At 60.2% G+C, this 23,082-nt stretch overlaps 1 long non-coding RNA gene across 1 annotated transcript in view; it reads left to right on the forward strand.

The window, feature by feature from the left end:
- The first annotated feature begins 1,008 nt into the window (after positions 1 to 1,008).
- The window catches only part of LOC306637907, an 81,682-nt gene continuing 59,608 nt past the window's right edge, over positions 1,009 to 23,082 (forward strand). Inside the window, exon 1 of the long non-coding RNA XR_013757302.1 lies at positions 1,009 to 1,042. This is a non-coding gene — a long non-coding RNA (uncharacterized lncRNA). The remainder of the gene's footprint in view (positions 1,043 to 23,082) is intronic.

A 23,082-nucleotide genomic window follows, 5' to 3' on the forward strand; every position in this document is an offset into this window, starting at 1 on the left:
CCTCACCTGCCAAAGGACATCGGCAAGAACACCTGAAGCAGCAGCACAGACGTCAAGAAGTTTCTCTAAGTCAGAAGCTGTGCAGGAGTGTGCTGTCCTCAGCTATTAGCAACCTTCACTGAGCCAGAGCAAAGATGGACGTACGCCAAGAGGTGTAAAGGAGGAAACCGACGTGGTCACCTGTGCAGAGCATCAAAAGCCCACAGCTGAACTCTTAGATTTAATAAAACTCTAACAGGATTGCTGGGTGTAGAATTAATGGTGCGCACAAAACCAATTTCTATACTGTAGCAACAAATGGGTAACTTAGAAAATGATCCTGGGCACGATAGCACAGTAGTGCACAATAGTGCACAATAGTGTGAACTTGAACCCCAAAATAAGCATGTGCTCTTTGAGGAGAAAGACTTTCTAAACAGCAGGGAGAGCTCCTGACCGTGCAGACGCCAATGCAATGCAAGAGAAGTCGCGCGCCCAGGAGGCCCCTCTACTCCAGCTACCCAAGTCAGGGCACCCTTCTCAATAGTCCAGCAGGGATCTTCCTGCAGCTCCACTGATTCTGCAGCGCCTGGCGGGAGGCCAGGGGGCTAGAGGAGGCGGGACACCCCTGAAGGAGGCAGTCAGGTAGAGCACCGCCCACCTAGTGGAGAGATGCACTGTGGGGCTGCAGCACCTAGAGCCATGAACCACTGGCCCAAAGATGGGTAAACTGACCAATGAAACTCGACACTCACATGCTTGATGTGTGACAGAAGAGCCACTGCAGATCAGTGGGGACAGGTGACTTCCATAAGTGATGCTGAGACGTTTGTCCTTTTGCAAAAAGAATGGAATTAAGTATGCACCTTACACCCTGCAGTTCCGGCCAGGTGCAGTGGCACATGCCTACAATCCCAGCTACTCAGGAGGCCGAGACAGGAGGATCACCAGTTCAAAGCCAGCCTCTGCAACTTAGTGAGTCCCTAAGCAACTTAACAAGACCCTCTCTCAAAATAAAAAATAAAAAGGTCTGGGGACATGGCCCAGTGGTAAAGTGCCTCTGGTTCAATCCCTGGTACCAGAAAAGAGGGAAAAACAATTCCTCAGAGGGTGGAAGGGCCGGAGGGGACAAGGGACTAACAGGCCCGTGGGGCCTCTTTGTCACTAAGCTCCCTGTGACCTGAAGGACTCGAGGGCCACCCCTTGACGTGCCTCCCCACTGGACCAGGGACGCAGCATGCGGACGCAGCGTACCCTCAGGACATCCACACCCCTCCACCAGCAGTGGTTTCAACCAGGGAACACGGATGCCGAGGGCCCAGGGTGGCCGTGCAGGCCAGTGGCAGGGCAGGACCAGGGTGGTGTCGGCACACAGGGTGGAGGGACCCGGTGTCTGACCACCCTGTGGAGGACGACCCCGGAGGCCTGGGTGCAGCCACCCTCAGGCCACTGGCAGAAGACGGGAGTCGCAGTTGGCACCTTTGACGTCGGGCTGGAGGGGGTGCTTTGTGGCGTCACTGGGTGCAAAGGTAGCCCGGCTCCTGGAGCCCGCTGCTCCACGGCTCCAGGTGCCGATGGGCTTTCCTGCTTCTCTTTGTCTGTTTTCCTGAGTCATCTCCTAACTACTGTGTTAGCCGTCTCTCTCGAGAACAGGGCAAAGGGGTGCGGCTGGGACCCCTGCTCCCTTCCGCCCCCGCGGCTGTTCTGCAGAGGGCTGGGCAGCACGTCCTCCGGGCAGCCACTGTGCGTTCACGGTATTGGTGGGCAGTTTTACCCGAGCACCAGGCTGGAGCTGCGTCACACGGGAGCACCTGGCGCCCGGGCATCGCCGAGGCCGCACCCGAGAAGGGTCGTCATGCGCGTGTACTTCAACACGCTTTGTTAACGAATGGAACACAGAAGAGTGCCCATACCGTAGATGTGCACTTCAGCAACAGCCCAGTGCACTCCCTGGAGCCCTCGGGCAAGGAGCAGAGCAGGACCACAGGTGCCCACGGTCCTCGTGGACTAGACGTGCCCGTTTTAACCTGGGCCTGCCTGACAGCAGACAGCACCTGGCCTTGCATCCACCTTCCGGCCCTGCAGGTGTGGTCTTCAGCCCGCCGCCCCTGTGTAGGCAGTGGTCAGCAGTGGTCAGCAGCAGGGCCTGGGGTCGCATCCTGCCTCTTGCTTCCAGAACAGGGCTTCTGCGGACCTCCTGCAGGCACCCTGTTTGCTGGTCTCAGCCTCCTGGCCCCCCCTGGAGTTCTGTCACGAGTCGGGTGTCCACACATGCTCGGGGACTGTGTCCGGTGCCCTGCCCACCTGCTCCAAATCCACGTCCCAGCTCTGAAGCAGGTCACCAGTTCTCTTTGGGCGCCACTGAGGTTTCTTCTAGTTTTGTTCTTCAGCTTTTCGGGGCTGCACCTGGTATTTTCCAAATTGCACGTGGAACTTTCCGAATTGGCTGTGGACTTTCCCAAACGCCCTGCTAGAACCTTTGTTAAGATCGCCTTGCCTGTGCAAGCTCCTGGGCTGCGTCTCCCTCGGCTGCTGTCTCCTGGCAGACTTCACTCTCGTTTCCTTGCAGTCATCCCTAGGTATCTGGTGCTTAGGACGATTTTTAACATTGTTTTTATTGTGACCACTGGCTTCTGGTTTGTAAAGAACAGGACTGATTTTTGTATGAAGCTTGTATTCAGCAATCTTCCCACCTTGACAGTTTCCGTCGCTTCTCCTGGTGACCAATGGCTTTTATCTCTTGTGCTCCAGTCACTCGGCCCTTGATTGCTTTCTTCCGTGGTCTGGTTCTGAGCAGCATGCTGGCAGAGGGCATCCTTGTCCATCCCTGGGCTCAGTGGGCACATTCACTGGCAAGAGCAGCATCGACCATGTGCTGTCTCAGGTAGATGTCCCCCGTGAGACGAGGGGGGTTCCTCTCTATTCCCGCTTTGCCGAGCGTTTCTTTCCATGAAGCACGTTGACTTCCACACATTCTTCTCTTCTGCCCTGTTGAGATGACGGCAGGGCTTCCTGATGTGGTCAGTCAGGTTGACTGAAGGCCAAGTGTTGGACGAGCCCTGCCTCAGGACCAAGCCCAGCTTGGAACTGGCCCTGGAGGTGTCCAGCCCTCCCAGAGTCGCACTTCCAGAACAACAGGGAAGGGACAGCATGGGTGAAGCCGTCCGGGGCTAGCCGGCCTGCTGCAGCCTGGCTGGGGTGCAGCTCTGCCCAGCTGCTTCCTGCCCACCACGTCCCGTCCTGGGTGCCCGGCCATGCCTGGAGGACGAGAGGCCCCAAGCCCCCTTTTCTCTGGAGGGCAAGAAGGCAGCCCTGGCTGGCACAGAGACAGCTCCCTACTGGACGTGAGTTCCTTCCTGGGTCTGTGACCTGGTCAGAGAGGCCATCTGTAGGATCACATATCGGCAAAAGGGACATCTTCTAAACAAAGTTAAAAAATAAACTCAGAGCTGACTGTACTAAGTACCTGCAAGAGTAAGCTACTGTGTCTGCCTGTGTTGGGGACAGAGACCCCTCCCTGCCCGCAGTGGGCCATGGTGCTCAGTGTTCCTGGAGAATCCAGGGCCTGAAGGAGGAAGTAGCTCAACTTGTCCAGCGCTGGCCACTGTGGGCACCCGTGACGAGGTTACTGGGCAGAACTGTAGCAAGACTGAGGGGACGTCCTCCCATTCGTCATTGTGACCTCGGGTGCAGGTGGGAGAGAGTGTGATTGCCGAGGTCAGGCCCAGGTAGCCTCAGATGGCCCCATAGTGAGGGGTCAGCCAGCGCAGGCCAGGAGCAGGGCCAGGCCTCCCCCAGGCTCTCTGGTTCAGCGACCACATTCCAGAGAGATGAGCGCTTACAGTCTGCCCGTTTGCTGGAATCCCATACGTACACAAGCCCACCTATTTTTTGCTTTCTAGAATTCCACTTCTATTTTTGGAGGAATATAAAATCTGACTATTTCCCAAAATGGAAAAGCACATGTTTTCCTTGACTCTCTGGTAATATCTGTGTTGCTCGGCCTGTGGGGACCAGCACTCGGTGAGCCCTCCCGACTCTGGGACGGCACCGCAGGTGGCTCTCAGGCTGCCTCTGCTGACGGCTCCACATGTGGAATCTGCCACGGGTCCCGGGGGGTGTGTCTGAATGAGAGCGTCCCACGCACCCCCCACTCTGAAGGGCTCCAGGGAAGCCCCTGTCCTCCTGACCATGAATGGTAGGGGAGGCAGGCAGGACGGCGCAGGACCCCATGGGCCGAGGATGCTGTGGTGGACACTGGCCACGCCTGCCACGGGCAGTCGGAGTCTGTCCCTGAGCCTCACCTGCGCCCAGTGGGGCTCATGCCCAACAGCCTTCCTCAACCTGCTCACTTGGCGGAAGGACTTGCGCTTCATTAAGAGAAGCCCTCCTGGCAGGCAGGGGACCTCCCGCGGCGGTCCTCCCTGGCTGCAGAGGCTCTCCAGACCAGCGCCTGGCTCTCGTGCCAAGGCCCCTTCAATACCCTCTCCGTGCATTGCCGCTCAAGTCTCGGCCTGGTTCCCCACCCCCCTGCCTTTCGGTCCCTCATCCTGAGTCCACGGAGTTCCCCGCCCACCGGAGGAGCTGGGCCCTCGGGGTGCCACAGGGCGAGCACTTCCTCCCACGTGTTCAGTCGCCTGCAGCCGGGTGGCCGGGTCTCTGCCTAGCAGAGCTCCCTGCTCTTGTGGCTGGTCATCTCTCGGAGCTACAGTTAGGGTGCCTTTCCCTGCGTCCAGGGAGAGGTGTCCGCGTCTTGGGGCCCTCGCATGGTCTCCGCTCTCCTGAGGGTCCCGCCCCGGAGGCTGGCTTGCATGTGACGGGGGACTTCCCAAGGCCATCCAGCGAGCCCACCCGGCACCCAAAGTCCGGTTCCCAGAGATGTGCACACCCTGTGACGTGAGCAGATCCCTGGCGTCTGGGGCCACTCGCTTCCAGGTCTCCGCTCTGTCCTGGGCACTTGTCTGCTCACAAGCACCTGGGGACGCAGCCGTCTCCGGAGGGGTCGAGGCGGGGGCGTCCTGGCTGGCTTCGGGGGTCTCTCTTCTCTGCATGTGGAGCCCGGCAGTCCTCCGGTCTTGTTCCTTCTCCTCTGCTAAATCTGAGGGAAACCCTTCGCCTTCGCTCTGCCCCACCCGTCCCAGGAGCCTTGAGCGGGCGTTGGCTGGGCCGCAGGGTGAGCAGGCAGCTCTCCTGAGCGAGGGCTGGCAGCTTCCTCTGTAATTTGTGGTTATTGTGTGACTCTTCACAGCAAGCGCGCCTCCTGTGAGCAACAACCCGGCCACTGTTCCAGAGCCGGATTACCAAAGAAGCGCTGCCACTCAGATGGCTGGGGGTGGGTGGACTGCAGTCTGCAGATGAGGGCTCGCCACCTTAATGCATCCTAAAAATACCTCGGGGCCACATCCCAGCGAATGCTCTGTGGCGAGACAATTTCTGAGGATTTCTGGAGCAACGGTGTGCGACGGGCAGCCCAGGCTGCCCGTCCCTGTGCTTCCTCCCATTCTGCTGGGGCTGGACACTGCCTTCCACCAATAGAAGAAACCGGAAGGCACAGGAAGAGAGATAAATGTTGACAAATGGAGCTGTCTCGGCCCCACAGGTCAGCTCTTGGTCTCCCTCTTACAATAAAGAAAGGTTTTTCTGATTCTTTTTCCTCGTGCTAATTTGAGATTCTGGTTATTTAAGGAGACCAGAGATGGGAGCCAGATGACTCAGCCCCGCAGTGGGGAGGGATTTCCTTAAAAGACCTCTCAGCTTGCGGGAGCTGGGGCCAGCACGACCGCTCACAGCACAGGCTCCTCGTGGCTGGAGCTGCTGCTGCTCTCAGACACAGCCACGCCGCTGAAAGCCGGTCTAAAAACATTCTGCCTTTCCACCAAGCGGCCCTGGCTCAGGAAGACGACAGAAGCTGCAGCTCGCTGGTGTCTGTGGAGGGCAGCAGGGGCCCGAGCAGCTGGGCTGGTGGCCTCTGGGCCTGGAGGCACAGATGCTGGAGAAGCCACTGTGGGTGGCAATGTCCAGCCTGTTCCCCCAGCTTGTGACCAGCAACAGAGCCTCCGCCCTGCGGGTGCCCCGGGGGACCCTCTGAAGACGGGCTTCCCACCCCTGCATGTTCCCCTGGAAGGTGTGGGCCCCGCATGCGGGCCAATCTCTACAGCCTGTGCCGCCTCCCTGGGCTGCAAGGAACTTTGGACCCCCCAGGTGGACATCTTGTGCAGTTGGGTGTCCTGGGAGTGGGCCTGCAGATGCTGTGCCAGGGGAAACTTTCCCACAGTACTGTCACAGCAGCTGGCCCACAGTTAGCATCTACCTGGCTCCTGTTAGAGGAAGCTAATCTCCTGAGCGCTTCCCTAGTTCCCGCGAGCTCACAGGGTTAGTGCCAACTCGAGAACTCAGGACCGTTCTTCAACACGTCCCTCATGCTGACCAGACACGGTGGCACATGCACACAGCGACCCAGGAGGATTGTAGGTCAAGGCCAGCCTGGACAACTTAGTGAGACTCTGACTCAATAGAAAATATGAAAGGCCGGGATGCAGCTCATGGCAAATCACCCCAGTACAAAAATAGAACGTTAACAGGCCCTAGGCAGCCGGGAGACCCAGGTGCTCCCCCCTGATTCCAGTCCTGGACGGTGCCCAGTGGGAGCTAGAGGTCACTGGGCATGGAAACCGGCTCTCTCCTCAGCCTGGGCTCCTACTGGTACAGCCTCCACCCTGAGAAGGGCAGGCCCAGGCGCAGCCCAGCTCCGCCCCTCAGGCAGGTCGCCTTCCTGCTTCTCAGGCCCTCCTGGAACAGCCTGGTCCCTGACCCTGCAGAGCCTGCGGACGTTTCCTCTCTCGCCTCTTCACCTTGCAGCCACCCAGGCTGTCCCGTCTCTCAGGATGGCTGTCCTCCGTGACCCAATGCCTGGGCTCTTGAAGGCCATGGTCCATGTATTTTGTCTCTTTGGGTTGCTCTTGGTCATTTCAAGCAGAAGGGTGAATACGGTCCCTGCCCCTCCATCTGGCCAGGATGCAGTCTCTGGTTTAAACTGTCATATCTCCCCATTCTCTGTCACAGAGCAGCTTCCTGGGGCCGAAAGTCTCCAAGAACTGAGGTGGGGGTGGCCTTGGCTTCCCCTGTGTCCACATGGATGGGGGACTGTGCTTTGATCTACAGCATAGTGTGGCCTTAACACAGTGTGGAGCCCAGCACCTCCTGGATAGCAGCCTGCCCAGTCCAGACCCAGCTCCTCAGAAGGAGCCAAGAGTCAGAGGCTGCCCCAACGTCCAAGGCTGGCTCCTGGCTGAGAGGACTTCTCACTCACCACCCCTCACACCACCCAGCCCGAATTCCTGTAAGATCAGCCCTGAAGAGAGAAGAAAAAGACAAATGCTCATTCCAGCATGAGAGCAAAAAGGAGGAGCAGCATCTGCCAGCGTCTACCCACAAGCCGCCTTCGGGGAGTTGGCACAATCATGTGGACCGATGAGCGGAGAAGGACCCCTGCTGACTCCCAGGAGCTCTGTCCTGCATGGCCTGTCCCCCCGGCGTGGGCTCAGTGCTATGGCCAGTGGGGTAGCAGTGAGCTCTGCATGGCCCCTGTGGCCGCTCCTCACACCCAGCTGTCTAGCGTGGCCAGCACACCCGCCCTGGGTGCCTGTCTAGCACACCTGTCCAACATGCCTGCCAGGGCACCCAGCTGACCCTGGCCACCTCTCCCTCTCGCTCTCCCTCTCCTGCCTGACCTGCATGAGGGGCCAGCTGCAGCGAGGCACCCAAGACAGAGACTGGCCCCAGTGCCATTTCACCCACCAGGTGTCGGATGGTCCCTGGAGCCTGTATCTGAAGGTGCAGCCCTTCGACTGACCTCGCTGTCGTGACTTGCCAGGTGACCCAGGGACAGGCCCAATCCCCAGCTTCCATCTGGTGGGGCAGGAGCTGTGCATGTGGCACCGAGCCCCGGGCCCCGATGCCCAGCACCTCCCTCCAGGCTCCCAGGGGCTGCCATCAGCTTTCCCTGCTGAGTCAGGGGCAAGAGGGCACGTCCCAGGTACCTGCTCCAAACATTTGGGTTGTAGACACAACTCTCTCTCTATTTATTTTGTGGTGCTGGGGATGGAACCCAGGGCCTCGTGCAAGCTACGCGGATGCTTTACCTCTGAGGTACAGTCCCAGGCCCCCATTTTTTAATTAAAAAGAGATTTTAATTTAATTCTCTGAGCAGGTTATTATGTTGGATCAAACACCAGACAGTATAAGCAGATGAGGTGACAAAGGCCCTCCCCTGCCCCTAGGGCCTCAAGCTTTCGGCCCCTGGAGAGTTCGGGGCCAGAGCCGCCCTGTGACTCGCCAGTCCCTCTGCAAAGCAGCAGATCTGACGCCTGCCCTTCGCCTGCTGCTCCCGACTCAGCACACCCACAAGTGCTCGCTGACGCCGCAGGCAGCAGGCACGGCCAGGCGGTGTCTGGGGTCGAGGGACCAGTGAGAACCAGTGCTGCTTGCAAGCACGGGGCAGAGACCGGGCCAGGGAGCGGTGTGAAGCAGGGCAGCTGAGCTTTGGGGAGGCAGGAGGGAAGGAGGGAGCCTGGTGTCTGCAGGGAGAGCATCCCGGGCAGGAAAGGGGCAGGGAGAACCCAGGCAGAGCTGGGGCTGCAGTGACCCAGGAAGGCCAAGACCCAGTGGGTGGTGAGGGCTCCAGGCCTCCAGGGGGTGGAGGGGTGGCGCCAGCTCTGAGGTGGCTGGACTCCCTCCCCTCCTGGGTAAGGCACGGATGTGGCTCTGCCTGCGGCCCAGCCGGGCTGGGCTCTCCAGATGGGGGGGCAGAGCTGCCACTCCCTGGGCCCTAGCGGAACTGAACTGCCCTGGGCCAGCCTTGCTGACCAACAGGGAGGAGGCTCGTGGGCCAGGCAGGAGCGGGGACCCCACCGCTGCCCACAGACTGTCGGCAAGGGCTCCCTCCCCAGGGCCGTCCGTGCCAGGGTCGGGAACGGGCTCTCCAGCACATTCATGTGCAGGCAGGGCAGGTGACCAGGCACCCGGCAGGAAGAGCCTGTGTGACCCTCGTGACACGAGGTGCTTGGCAGGGGCGTGACCAGACTATGGGACTGGAGATGGCACAGTGCTGGGCAGCCCCTCTGCCCCATAGCAGGCTTGGGAAGGAGGGCCGGAACTTGCTCTGGAGTTTGTTCAGAGGGGCCTGTGGGCTGGCAGGATGGAGAAGCCTCGCAGGCAGCTGGGCACTGTGGGGCTGACTCCATGCCAACTCCTCTGGGCCACGGGGAGACCAGAAGTCTGGTCAAACATGCCCCGTAGCTCTGTGGGGGGCTGGGGAGAGACGAACAGTTACATTTACTGAGCCAGGCAGCTTGTCCTGGCTTGCGGGCCTCACGCAGTCCCTGAGGCCTGAGCTCAGTGGACCTGCAGAGAGAACTTGACCCACCATCCCGGTTCAGGGCGAGAACTGAGCCCATTGTTTCAGGTGACAAATGGAGCAAACTCTCAGCATGGCTTCTAAAGAGGGCTGTGTCCCCTCCAGGTCAGGGGCCTGGCTTGCCGGGATGTTCCTGGAGAGCCTCCTGGCTCCACAGCTGTCACTGAAGTCCAGGTCCATTACCACAGGGCCGCAGAGCCAAGCTGGCAGCTGAGGACATGGCTGCACTTAACAGACAGTCTCAGGAGGGCTGCTCTGGGCCTCCCAGGCCTCCTCTTTCTCAGGACGGCGTCCAGTCAACGCTCTTCCTTCCAGGACTGAGCAGCAGCAGCCCCGGCCCCTGCGGCACAGGGCACCTGTCCTGCTGGACCCAAGTCCTGGGCCCAGGCTGCTGGTGGAGGAACCGTGCACTGGAACGTGAGCACCATTTCTTCTTGGTCCAGGTGCGAGTGTCGCCCAGGTGGGCCTGATGGCCAGGTGTTGTGAGGGGACTCAGGGAAGGCTGCCTGCGCAGCCGGCAAACGGGACTGTGCCCCACAGCCGGCACCGGGTCAGGCTGCTGTTTAGCAGAAGCTAAGACGAGCACTGCAGGCGTCTGCTGGTGACCAGCCCATGGACAGGTGACCAGCCCTATGGACAGGGGGGCACATGGTGCACCAAGAGGCCTCGCCTGGCTGCCCACACATGGCAATAGCAGGCTCAGGAAAACCAGGGCCTCTGCACGCAGAAGGGCGATGGTCTCCCGGGATAGCCTGATGCTGCCCACCAGGCTTGGCCTCCCAGAAACACTCTAGAGAGCCTGCCTTTGAGGGCCGGAGTAGGAAGAGCTGATGGAAGAGAGGCCCAGGCCCTCAGGGGAGGAGCAAGGAAGGAAGCCACAGGACACAGGCAGCAGCGGGGAAGGATGGCTGGAGGCCCTTGGCAGGGTGGCCGTGGACAAAGGGCTGAGGCCCTGACCACATGGAGGATGGGAAGTTCACCATGAAGCTGCACATTGAGGAAACACAAGGAATCCCGACCACCCGGGTGGCCAGTGAGAGGCCTCCCAGGGGCAGAAGCCACCGGGAGACGGACCTGGCCAACCTGGAGAGCCGCAGGAGCCGCAGCTCTGCAGTGCCTACCACCGTGGGCCAGGGCAGACCCTCCTCTGCTCTTCGGAGGTTTCGCAAGGATTGCCGGACACTCAGCAGAAAGGCAGAAGTGCTTCCTACAGTGGGTGGAAACCAGGCTCCATTCTTGGACCTCAGTCCAGGGAGAGCCAGGCTGGGAAGGGCTGGCCTTCTAGAATCTTCTGGAGCTCTGCTTGGGGCAGGGATGGCTCCTGCGGGAAAGGCCTCCTGCTCCTGCCCTGGAAGGCCCTCTTCTGAGCACACTGATTCCAGCTGGAGCTGGTCCCGCCCCCACTGAGCATCAGCCATGTGCTCAGACGTCCCCAGGACGGAATGTTCTGGAACGGCAACAGCAGGTCAGAACGGGAGCTCTGGCACAGACACCCCTGTCCAGATCCCAGGGCGGATAAAACAGGGCAAGAATGAGCTGTGCTCGAGTGGAGCAGCATAAATCCCTCGCCGCTGGGGAGACAGCTGTGATGACAGGGTGTGCAGACAACAGAGCCCAGGAGAAGCCAGCGGCCACGCACACTGCCCAGGGCTCAGGAGAAGCCAGCGTCCAGTGCACACTGCCATGGGCCCTGCTCAGACAGCTGGGCTGGGCTGGGCAGGACGCAGGAGGCCCGCCAGCGCCTCGGGCAGGGGCAAGGGAGCGGAGGGAACCACGAGTCCTGGGTCGGGAGGCCAGCCATTGGAGCAGACCACCAAGGGCACAACAGCACCATTGCAGGGACCCCGTCCAGTCCGTGGGGGAGACAGTGGGGGCTGAGCAGAGGGAGGGTGCCCCTCCACGCGGCCTTGGGGCAAAGGCTAAGGAGGGCTCTGTCATTGTCCCTCCGTGGTGCCTTTCAGGTCACAGAGCCTCCCAATCCACTCTGCAAGGGCACGTCCCTCCTGCTCAAGGTCTGGAACCCAGAGGTAGCCCACTGGCCAATGGGAGGCTGGGCTGGCATCGAGGGGGCGCCAGGAAGAGGCTGCAGCTCTGTGAGCCGAGCAGCCCCACGTGTGCGGAGCTAGCAGGGCCCCATGGCCACCTGAGAAGCAGCATGTGGGTCTAGAGTTGAGCGGCTGACCTGGACTCTCGGCCTGGGGTGCGGGGCCTCCAGCGGCACTCCCCCGAGGACAGGCAGGCCTCTGACCGTGGTCCACATCAGGGGCGAGGCGATTGCTGGACCCAGGCCTGCCAGTCGTCAACACTTCCTGTCCGTGAGCAGCTGCAGATGGCCCGTTGTCTGGAGCACACGGAGAAGCAGGTGAGGAAGGAGCCTGTGTGCGGCTGCTGCTTGGGCTCCCCGGGCACCTGGCCCTCGGTGGGGTGGAATCCAGCAGCGCCTTCGGCCTCTCCACCCGGCCTGCTGCCCACCTGCAGCCCTGCTCCAGACAAACGTGGCTGCCTCCACCTCCCCGGAGGCCATTTTGTTCCCACTTAGCAAACACGGTTTCAGGCTCAGGCACTGCAGTATTTGCCTTTTCAAACAAAATTCATGTGAATAGCATCCAAACATGGAGAATTTGCTTTCCCCAAAGAACTTCAGTGGCAAATGCTCTGCACCTTTCTGTGGCTTCTAAGTTTTCAGAGAGATTTTCCTGCTCCTCCAGCGTGTTTTCTGTTTTGCATGATTTCTTGACACCTGCTCAACTTTGATTTCCCTAAACCCTTTTATAATCGAATACTGTATTTTCAGTTTGTGCCCAAATAGCCAAAAGTTACCTCACCACGAAGAGGCTGATGCTCACCAGTGGACTGGCGCTTGGCGCTCCCTGCCAAGCACATCCGTGCCCATCGATTGGCTAAGGGACGTCCTGGAGACCGACAGAGGGCAGGACGGGGGACCAGCCACCTCCTGCCCTCAGCATCTCCAAGAAGAACAGGTCTCTTGGCCAACTGAAGGCCACTGGATGGGAAAGCCCACCTGGAAGGGCTGCACAGGCACTGGTCAGCTGACCGTTTGCCTGGGGCACTTTCACTACGGAGGACCCAAGTGAGCTATAAAGCCACAGCTATTGAATCTGGGATTTTCCTTGCAGTTTATCTCTTACCAAATGAATATCTCTATCTCAGGGGTTCACTTTTTGAGGTAGCAAATGCCCAGACACCCCAACCAGATCCGAGAAAGGTGGCCGGGGTTTTAAGAGCAGTACCAGCCACATCTTCAGGCCTCAGGCTTTGAAAATGTGGGAATGTATTCTGCAGAAAAATCTTGGACGCCAACCATCCAACCACAGGTTAGCCTGAGATGCACGATCTTCACGAAAGACCTGCAATCAGCTCCCACGTCCTATCTCCTGCGCCGCTGAGGACACAGCTGGCCGTCACGAAGGGTCATGGCTTTGCCACAGATCCTTTGCCCAGCCTTTGCCCAGAGCTCTTGGACACAAGGCCTCACGCCCCGGCGTGGAAGGGGCAGTGTGCGTCCTGGGACGTCCCCCCACCAGGCTCTGGCCAGTTCCCACTGCTCCAGGGGCAGCTCGGGATGTGCCTGAGGGTGGCTCTGTGGCGCCGCTGCGTTCTCCTGCCGCGGGCACCACGCCGTGCCCCTGGGGAGTGTGGCTGGTGAGGAGCACGGGTCCTCCCTGGCAGTCCCTGGCTGCGCATGCTCCTCCTTGGGACTCGCCTTCCACTGTCAGATGTCCACCACTAGCTGGGCCGATTCCCAAGGGAGTCTTTGGCCCTGGAGCACCTTTCCTCCTCCAGCCTCCTCTGCCCTCTCACCCCCACCCTGTGGTTTTGCGGAGTCTCTGTGTTCAGAAATCATCGTGTCCTTTTCTTCTTCTTTGAGACAGGGTCATGCCATGTTGCCCAGGCTGGCCTCAAACGTGCCATCCTCCCACCTCAGCCTCCAAGGAGCTGAGATGACAGGTCCAAACATACACAAATACACAGAATGCACAATACACACCCCGACCACCGCCCAGCCTCCCAGCTTCAGCCCTGAGTGAGGACCGGCCACTCTCCATACACACTTGCATGACAAGCAGGCACAACCAGACACACACACACCCCAGCAGGGCGCCCTGTGCCATGGCTCCTCCACTGCTCCTGGGTGGCAGGGTACCCTTGCCATGTCCTGGGGTGCTGGGGACCGCACAGCAGCAGCAGTGGCCAGGTAGTCGGCATCAGCAGGGCCAATCTCCTGGCTCTTGAATGGACAGTGGCAGAAAGGGCATGGCAGGCAAACCCTAGGCTTCCTCCACCCCCTGTACCCCTGTCCGACGTGGCCTGGGACCCCCAGGGACGTGCCACGTCAGGGAGCGCGCTGCACACAGGCCCCAGCGTGGATCCCAGCGCCACGGCCGACGTCATCGCACTCGCCCTTCAGTCTTCTGTTCCTTCCCCAGATCGCCCAGGGGTTCTCGGAAGACCAGACGTACAAACCTTTCTCCCTTTAGGTCTGGGCTGATCCTGATATTTCTGTGGGCAAAATAGCAAAGCCCTGAGATGCTTTTGAAGTGGCAAGCGAGGAATTCATCACCCTGTGTAAATTCAAACGTGAATGAAAGTAATTTGGTTAAAATGCAAAATTGGATTTAGACAGAAAGCTCCAGGCTGGAAATAAACATCTGTGGAGCCTTAAACGACGCGGCTGCGCGAGGGCTCTTTTCTACCCCAGTCGCCACCTTCCCACCCACAGACAGAGGCCTCTGCCGGGCGGGCCCCCCGCGGGCCCCGCCCCACAGGCGCACAGGAACGGAGAGGTTCTCCAGCTCAGAAGCAACACTGGCAGTGCCATCTTGCTCGGCACCTGACTGCTCTGTGCCCTTGAAGCTTGGGTGTCCTGGTGCACTGCCACCTGCCCAGCGCCCAGGCCAGGGGGTGTCCTGCTCTGCTCCTGCCTGCAGCCCCCAAATCAGCTGCAGAAGTTCTTTGATCCCAAACAAAACCTTACACCAGCACATAAATGAGCTAGGAGCAGAGCCGCGCAGGTGGGGCCCCCAGGGAGGCTGAGAGGAGTCCTTGGCCCACCGTCCCAGGCCCTGGGCTCCTTCAGTAAGGGACAGACAGCTCCCAGGAGGTGGCAGTCCTGGACAGTCCAGGTGCTGTGGGGGCCCACAGGTCTGTCCCTGCTGGAGGACATGGGCACAGGGAGGGTGGTGGGCCCTGCTGAGCTCAGCCAGTCAGACCAGGGGCTGAGTGCCGACTCCTCGGTCAGGCAGGCCTGGAAGGGACCCCCACCTGCAGAGACCAGCCGGCAGCCACTGCAGGACCCTGACCCGAGGCCAGCCCAGCAGCGCTCAAGGGCAGTGGGGTGGGGAGCAGCCTGGGAGGAGCCCTGTTGTCAGCCTCTGGGTCTCACCACAGGGCGTGCAAGGTGGCTCAGCAGACTGCTCCTGGGGACAGCGGTGCCCGCCTGTCCTCCACCCCTGCCTCCCCTGCCTTCACTCTGGTGAGTCCCTCTGCTTCGCCTCCTGGCTGGCCCCTGCCTGACTCCTGGCCTGGCAGCCCCCACGAGCACCCCTCCAGCAGTGTCCCCCAAGGAGCACCTCCACAGAAGCAGCTCTGCCCCTGGAGCACCCCCAAGGCCTCCATGGGCAGAGTCCAGCGCCGTCCAGTTGAGCCTCAGGACAATGCTGGAGGACACTGGAGTGAGGGCTGCGTGGGACTCCAGTGCCCAGACAGACCCCCACCTGCAGGTGTGGCAGGAGTCCAGCTGCGGGGTGAGGGCCCAGGAAGGCCTGGAGTCCCTTGTCTGGCCTCCCTTAAGTTAAAAAACGATGGCGATGGTTCAAAAGCCACGAGCAGGCAGTCTTTTCCTCTTTCTCTTTCGTAAATTGTGCAGGGTGTTCCCCCTCCAGTGGCCTGTCCAGGACCAAGGAGGGACATTCCGTGTCCTGAGCTCCTGGCACCTGCTCCCTCCTCCGCCCGGGGAACGGCTGCCTGCCAGTCCAGGTCGAGTGCTCTGTTAATCAATGATGCATTTCGAATACTGCTCTCGAACTCTATTTTCAAATGTGACTTTATTTCTACTTTATTTAGTTCTGCCCCATTTGCTTTAAAAGTCACGAAGAGCAAAACCGGGATTTTATTTTATTTTTTTATTTTATTTTATTGTAAACAAATGGGATACATGTTGCCTCTCTGTTTGTACATGGCGCAAAGGCATACCATTTGTGTAATCATAAATCCACATACAGTAATGTTGTTTGATTCATTCTGTTATTTTTAAAAACCGGGATTTTAAAAAGTTACCAAAGCAATGCATGTGAGTCCAGCCCCCCTCCTCCACTCCTCCGCTCCTTCAGGAGGGGCCTGGCCGACCCAGTGATGCTGCTTCTGTTTTAAAAAGTCGGTTTTGAAGTCAATGATGTCTTCAAAGGGCTCGGGAGCCGCACGGCCAGGCGTGAGTCCGTCTTCAGGGTCGCGCCTGGGCCCTGGCCCTTGGGTCCCTGCAGGCGCACAGTGCCATGTTCCAGCCCTTGCTCTGCTGGTACCAGCAACCAGGCCTGGGAGACCTCACAGTTCAGACCAGCTGGCGCCTGCCTGGCGTCGGGCAGCGACCTGCCCTGCTAACCACCCAGGCACCCGCCTTGGCACAGCGGGCACCAGGGGCTCCAGCCCGGGAGGAGCCACAGGGCCCTCAGGGCCGTGGGCATAGGCAGCGCTTGGCAAGGACAATGCGGAGGCGAGGGCAGGCGAGGCCCAGGGTCTGTGTTTGTGAACCTCCTCCTGGGACAGCCCCGACCTGCGTGCCCACCAGGTCAGTGCCGGGCAGCTGGAGCCTTGGCCCACCCAGGTCCCTGGGTGTTAGTCATCTGTGCTCCACTGTGACCAACACCAAGAACAGGCAAGGGGAGGAAGAGCGTATTTTGGCTCCAGGCTTCAGAGGTCGTCCACAGCGGGTCGACTTTGGAGCTCTGGGCTCGGCCGAGGCAGCACAGCATGGCACAGGGGGAGTGGCTCAGTGCATGGCAGCCAAGAGGCAGGGAGAGAGTGTGGGCGAGGGGCCAAGGACAGAGTATGACCCCAAAGGCACACCCCAGTGACCTTCCTCCTCCTGCCACGCACCACCTGCCCAGTCCCGCCTCCACGTGGCCACTCGGGTGGACTGATCCAGCTCTCACAGTCTAGTCCTCTCCTCCGAACATTCTTGCATTGTCTCACAAGTGAGCTTCTGGGGACTCCTCAGGCACTGCAGTGGACTTAGCTGCTCTCCTCCTGGACAGCGCCTTCTCCTGGGTTCTGGAACCATTACCTGTCACTGGGTGTGAGTCCTCTGACATATTCTGCCTCCCTCCTCTATTGTTACTCTTTTCCTTCTTGACTTCCTGGAGCTCTTTACATATGAGAGGACTCAGGTCTCTCTCCACGAAAGAACAGCCCAGTCTGTTTCCGCTCGGATTTCCTTAGCTCTTGCTGTGCAGAAATTGTTTTATTTTTCTGTGGTCAAATTTATTAGCTGCTCAGAGCTTCTGAGTTTTGGGACAGCTTAAAAAGCTTTTTTCCCATTCTGAAGTTTCAAAGAATGCTCTGATTTTAGAAAAATGCTTTTAAGATTTTATTTTTAACTATGAAATGTTTGAGCAGCAGAAATGCACGCTTCTGTGTGATGGGATGGGCAGACCCACCTGCTCTTCTCTCCTGGGTAGCTCCCAGGGTCCCCCCACCTCCACACCTGCGGCACCCGGCTGAGGGCCCCTGATTCAGCACCACCTCTCGCTGCTTTGATCCTGACATTTACCACTTGTCCCAAACGCTCTTCTTTTAATACTACCCCAGCTCCGGTGGGCTCATTTCCCCAAGACCCCCTCTTCCCTGCCTCGATGCAGCCACCCAGCTGGGCTCCCTGTTTACTGCCCTCTCAGTCACCTCTGCTCCCGGCTTCCTCTGACGGCATCCTTTCTCCCACCATCTACAGGGCTGTTCCTTGGTTCCAAATAGCAGAGCCTGCATATCTGTTTCTCTCTGTGGCTTTTGGATGCTTTCCAGGGAGAGAGGAGGGATCTGACCAAACCAGTGGCATCCAGGACTTGAAATCCAGGCCGGTGCTGACGTCCTGCGGGCGCCCGGGGCGGAGAGGGCGTCTGCCCCCCCTGGCTGAGGCATCTCTCGTGCATTTCAAGGACCACACTGTTTACATTCCCCTCCCTGCCAAGACCCACACACCCTGCCTGCCAGGGTCCAGCCTTGGGCTGTGTGCTCTCAGCCTGGGGCAGACCTCTGGGCGGGAGGAGGCGGAGAGCAGCTCTCCCCGGCAAGGCCCCGCCTGTGCACAGCAGCCCAGGGTCCAGCCGGCCGCACTGGTGGGAACACTCCCAACCTGAGCCGGGGCTCGCAGCTGCCACCCCAGCAATGGCACCCACAGGCTGCAGAGCCCGCACCCCCTGAGAGGGAGCTGGACTCTTGCTTAGCAGGATCTACCCTCACCTCCCAGGCCTCCTGGAGAGGCCTTGCTGAACCCCAGCCCCTGCCCTCTGGCACAGAACAGGGCCATGTGCAGCTCACCCTGAAGAAGCCAGGCCCAAGACTCCTCCGGCCCTGTCAATCACAGCCTCCTGCCGTGGTCGCCTTCGCCCGCTCGCCCTCCCTCTTCCTGCGTGGGAGAGCTCACAGGCTGTTCCAAGCTGGCACCGCCAGGCAGACACTTAGAATTTGTACAAAGGAAGTGAAGCCTGGTGGGACAGACATGTGTCGCCTGGAGCTGCTGCCCCAAGCTTCCAGGCCAGGTGGAGCCTGTCATCTCACGCTGCTGCCGACGGCCCTCTGGTCACACTTCTTGTGCTTCCTACTCGGATCGGCTCACGTGGACGATGTTGCCTGTGGGTCTTGCAGATCCCAACTGCACTCCTGCTCCTGAACGACAGACGGGCGTCTCCGCCGGCCTGTGCGCCTCAACTGCTCTGCCAAGACAGTGCCCCAGGAGTCGGTGGGAAGCGCAGGTGCCAAGTCCCTGCACAGCTGGGCCGCAGCCCTGGCCTCTGCACTGGGCACAGAGGCCTCAGTTCCAGGTCTCAGAAGCTTGAAGGTCCCTTCCTGCGACACCTAACACCAGGGACGCCGGCAGGAGTGGGGGCAGCGTGACGGCCACGCTCGAGGCATCTGGCTCTGACTCTCCTGCTGCTTGACTGGCTGCAGGGTCGGGGGCAGCCAGTGGGGCCTGCCCGTCCCTTCAGCTCCTCCCCGCCGCCATTCTGGGCTGCTTCTGCTAGCTCTTCTCGTATGCCCCCTGCCGCCCCGTCTCTCGCTGGGACCTTCCACCAGGGGCTGTGTGTGGTGCCCACGAGGAGCCCCACACTGCCTACCTTTTCTCTCACGACCACACCTTTGTCTGTTTTCACTGCATTCTAGAGAATTCCCCCCATCTTCCAGGCTCCTCACTGAATCTTTGTGTTTGACATCTAGTTTCAAGTGTCCGAGGACTGCCCTGGGGCTCCAGGTGCTCCTTTTTTGAAGAGAACCCTGTTCTTGCAGCGTAGATGTAGGATCTCACAAACCTCCTCAAAATTTAATGACTGTGATTTTTAAAAGCTCTTCCTGCTGATCCCACTTCCAAATGTAGTGCTGGAGAGGCCGCAGGGAAAGCTCAGCGGAGCTGGGCCCAAGGTCAGACTTGGCCTGTAAGCAGTTCTCACAGGACAGCAGTGTTATCCCAGAAGCTTCCAGGACATTGCCTCAGTCCACCTCTGCTACAGCAGGACATGGACAGGGCACCCTAGAGGGGACCCGTGTGTATCCACTTTGCTGCCACCTTTCTGGCAGCTAGGTGCTGCCCTGCCGGTGGGCTGCTCAGGGAGGGGACCCTCAGGAGCCCGGAGTCCTGGTGCACAGGTTGGGGGCAGTGATCTGGCGTGTGGAATGAGCGAGAGGACAGACAGACCCTGCAGAGCAGCTGCAGGTGGGTGGGGCATCCTGAGCGGCTCAGTGCCGTGCACCCAGCAGCCCTGTGAGCACAACCAGCTTTCGGTCCCAGGCCCAGGGCCCATCCGGTCCCTCCAGGTCACCCAGGCCTTGGGGGCCAGGCACCCTGCCACACGCTCCTGGTAGCAAACGCTGAGACTGCAGTGTGCACTTGGGGTGACTGGGAACTTCCAGGGCCACTTCCCAGCCATGCCCGACTGCCCTCTACCCACCCCACCCCTGTGAGAGGAAGGTCCTGACCCCAGCCCAGGGGCCACCAGTAGAACCAGGCTCGCCTATTGAGGGCACCACGGGCAGCGCCCTGGGCTGGGAGGGTCGCCACTCCGGGTCTGCCAGCAACCCGAGAGACTGGCCCTGCCCTGCCCCGCCCGACCTGGCAGCGTCCACTCGGGGGCCTCAGCGGAGCCCCTGCAGGGCAGAGTGGCTCCGCTCGTTTCCAGTGTGGAGCCGTCACCATCGCCTGCAGACAAGAGAGCTGGGGTTTGGCATGGGGTCGAGGGACATGGCTCTATCTTAAAGTTGGCCCTGCTTAAAAAACTCCAATACTATCGAGCCGCACATTCCTGAGGCTAAAAATAAGTGCGAAACTCGACATTTCCTAAGACCTGAACATCCTGGCCAAGAAATTTGTGGCTGCAAGTTCCACCAAGAGGCCGCGTACAGACAGGAAGAGGGATCAACGCACAAACAGCGATGGCGGGAAGGGCCACGGGGCCTGTGCTCTGCCAGGCCTCCAGCCCCACATTCTCACTTGGGGGAGCAGAAAGTCTGGGGCCTGGCTTGACCCCGAGGTCCTGCACGCCCAGGCAGCCAGTGGCCCCCACACCAGGGAACACCGGCCTTGCCTGGACCGGCCTTTGCCTGTGGGTCTGCAAACCTCCCAGGCCAGCCAGGACACTGAACACAGACTCATGCTCAGACCTGTGAGCCCAGAACCTGAGGGTAAGTGGAGAAGCTCCCGAGGACATGGTGGGAGAATGCAAAGAGAGAATGCAAGAGGCAGGCCAGGAGCACCAGGGGCAGGCCAGGGGCAGCAGACACGCGGGCAGCACGGGGAGGAGACAGGGACCAGGCGCCACCAGGCCAGAGGAGGAAGGCCACAGGCCAGAGGGCTGAAGGAGCAGGAAAATGGACTATAAAGAATGAGATGGGGAGACAGGAAGGGACAGAGAGAGAAAGGAACAGAGAGGGACAGAGAGACAGAGATAGAGAGAGGGACAGAGAGAGAGGGAAAGAGGGACACAGAAACAAACAGTGACAGAGACAGAGAGGGACAAGGAGGGACAGAGAGACAAAGGCAGATTCTATTTTAAGGAATTTAAAATAAAACCTGGAGAACAGCTCCTGGCAGTGGGAGGTCAGCCTACAAGCACGACCCGCCATCGTGACTCATCAGATGGCAGCGATGGCACCAGCAGGCCATAGACGGGGAACCCAGCGGAGCCCTGAGGGACACCATGTGGCCCAGGGCTCTCGGCTCCATCACAGCAGTGGCATTAGCAGATGTGCCTGGCAAGAATAAGTCACCAAAGGGGCGAGACCCTCCCCAGCCAGGGCCCATGCCCAGGAGGGGAAACTCAAGTCCACCAGCAGCTCCCCACAGAGCCCTGCACTGTCCCTGGCCTGGATCAACCTTAAGCCAATATGACGTCTGCCCTAGGGCAGCGTGGACCCTCCAGGCCTGTGACGTCTGCCCTAGGGCAGCGTGGACCCTCCAGGCCCGTGACGTCTGCTCTAGGGCAGCGTGGACCCTCCAGGCATGTGACGTCTGCTCTAGAACAGTGTAGACCCTCCAGGCCTGTGACGTCTGCCCTAGGGCAGCATGGACCCTCCAGGCCCGTGACGTCTGCTCTAGAGCGGCGTAGACCCTCCAGGCCCGTGACATCTGCCCTAGGGCAGCGTGGACCCTCCAGGCCTGTGATGTCTTCTCTAGAGCAGTGTGGACCCTCCAGGCCTGTGACATCTGCCCTAGGGCAGCGTGGACCCTCCAGGCCTGTGAGGTCTGCTCTAGGGCAGCGTGGACCCTCCAGGCCTGTGACGTCTGCTCTAGAGCAGCGTGGACCCTCCAGGCCTGTGATGTCTGCTCTAGAGCGGCATAGACCCTCCAGGCCTGTGACGTCTGCTTTAGAGCAGTGTGGACCCTCCACGCCTGTGACATCTGCCCTAGGGCAGCGTGGACCCTCCAGGCCTGTGATGTCTGCTCTAGAGCAGTGTGAGTCCTTTAGTGTCCTCCAGATTCCACTGCTGCCCCACCTCTGGGCTGGTTGGGAGCTGGAAGGGCTTCATCTGTCATGACCATCAGACCACCATCCGCGTGGCCCCGGTCCCACTTACGAGGCTTCAATCTGCACCTAAGTCATATGAAGTTCACCTGGGACTTCAAGTGTGACTGTGATGCAATCCTAACTCTCCAAGAGGGACCTAGGATTGGGGTTTTCACCAGGGAACGGGGCCTAGGGGAGTCACATGGTCTGCAGCAGGCCTCAGCTGCAGCCCTACTCAGAGAGATGGTCTCCACTGGATAGCGGGGAGCCGGTACTGCTGGAGGCAGGAGCTGTGGAGGCAGGGCCCACGAGCCACAGCAAGCCCACCCTAAGAGGCCAGCCAGCTCAGAGCAAGGGTCCATGTATGCGGCTGTCCCAGCAGGGGTCTACTGGGCCAGCAGGCAGCTGACCCTGACATGGGGCACTGGAACCAGATGGGCTCAAAGGAAGGGCCCTGGGGCCTCTGGATGGACAACAGTGTCACAAACCAGGCTGGGGACAGGCCTGTGACCAGGAGGTGGGCAATACCCCATGAAGAGATGGGCAGTGCGTGGGTCCCCCAGAGGAGGCTGGTACCCAGCACTGCCACTGTCCTCGTGGTGGGTGGCTGTGTCTGTGGGTCCTGGTCTCAGACAGGCAGGGAGACAGACTGTCCGGCCCTGGTCAGGCTGACTGGGGGGGGATCTCCCTGGCCTTTCTTTCCCTCAGACCCTTTGAGCCTCTGCTGGGACACTGCCCCCAGGTCCAGGGTCCTGCTGACACACGCCACCAAGGCTGCTCAGGGTGGGTCAGCTCTGGGTCCTGCCAGCACAGGCCCTGGGCCCTGGAGCCTTAGTGGAGCTTCCCCTGCACCACCCTGGGCACCTCAGGGGTGGTCAGGAAGAGGCACAGGGACCCTGGGGAGCTGGCAGGTATGGTGCAGCCTGCTAAGGTGCTGAGACTGTCCCCAGATGGTGCGGAGTAGACAGAGGCTGGCCGGTCCAGGCCCCACAGGAAGAGAACCGCCCTGGGGGCACTGGAAGAGTCACCACGAGCTCCTTCCATGATGGACCTGGGGACGTGGGCCTGGCCTCTTGGGGCCATGGAGTGGTCCACAAAGGGGCACTTGGTGGCCACGGCATCCCCTCTCAACGTGGGGGTCAGGGCCAGGAGCCATTTCTGCTCACCCCAGGGAGACGCTGGGCTTTGGGCTGCTCTCTGTCCACAGCTGGCCCAGAACCCGAGAATGGAGGGGAGCCCCGCAGGAACAGCAGGGATGCCCCACCCCCTGTCACCCCTTCTTCCAGCTGCCTTTGCTTACTGATGTGGATGTGGAGGGACAGAGGGGAGACGGGCCCCCTGTGGCCGCTTCCAGGGCAGGAGGTGTGGTGCTGAGCTAGACAGGCCCCATCAGCCGCCATCCACCTCCACAGTCCGCCAAGACCCCTCCCAGGGCACAGAGTGAGAGGCACGCCCTCTCTC

This window comes from Sciurus vulgaris (assembly GCF_902686455.1).
Source record: "Sciurus vulgaris genome assembly, chromosome: 10".
Classification (NCBI taxonomy): domain Eukaryota; kingdom Metazoa; phylum Chordata; class Mammalia; order Rodentia; family Sciuridae; genus Sciurus; species Sciurus vulgaris.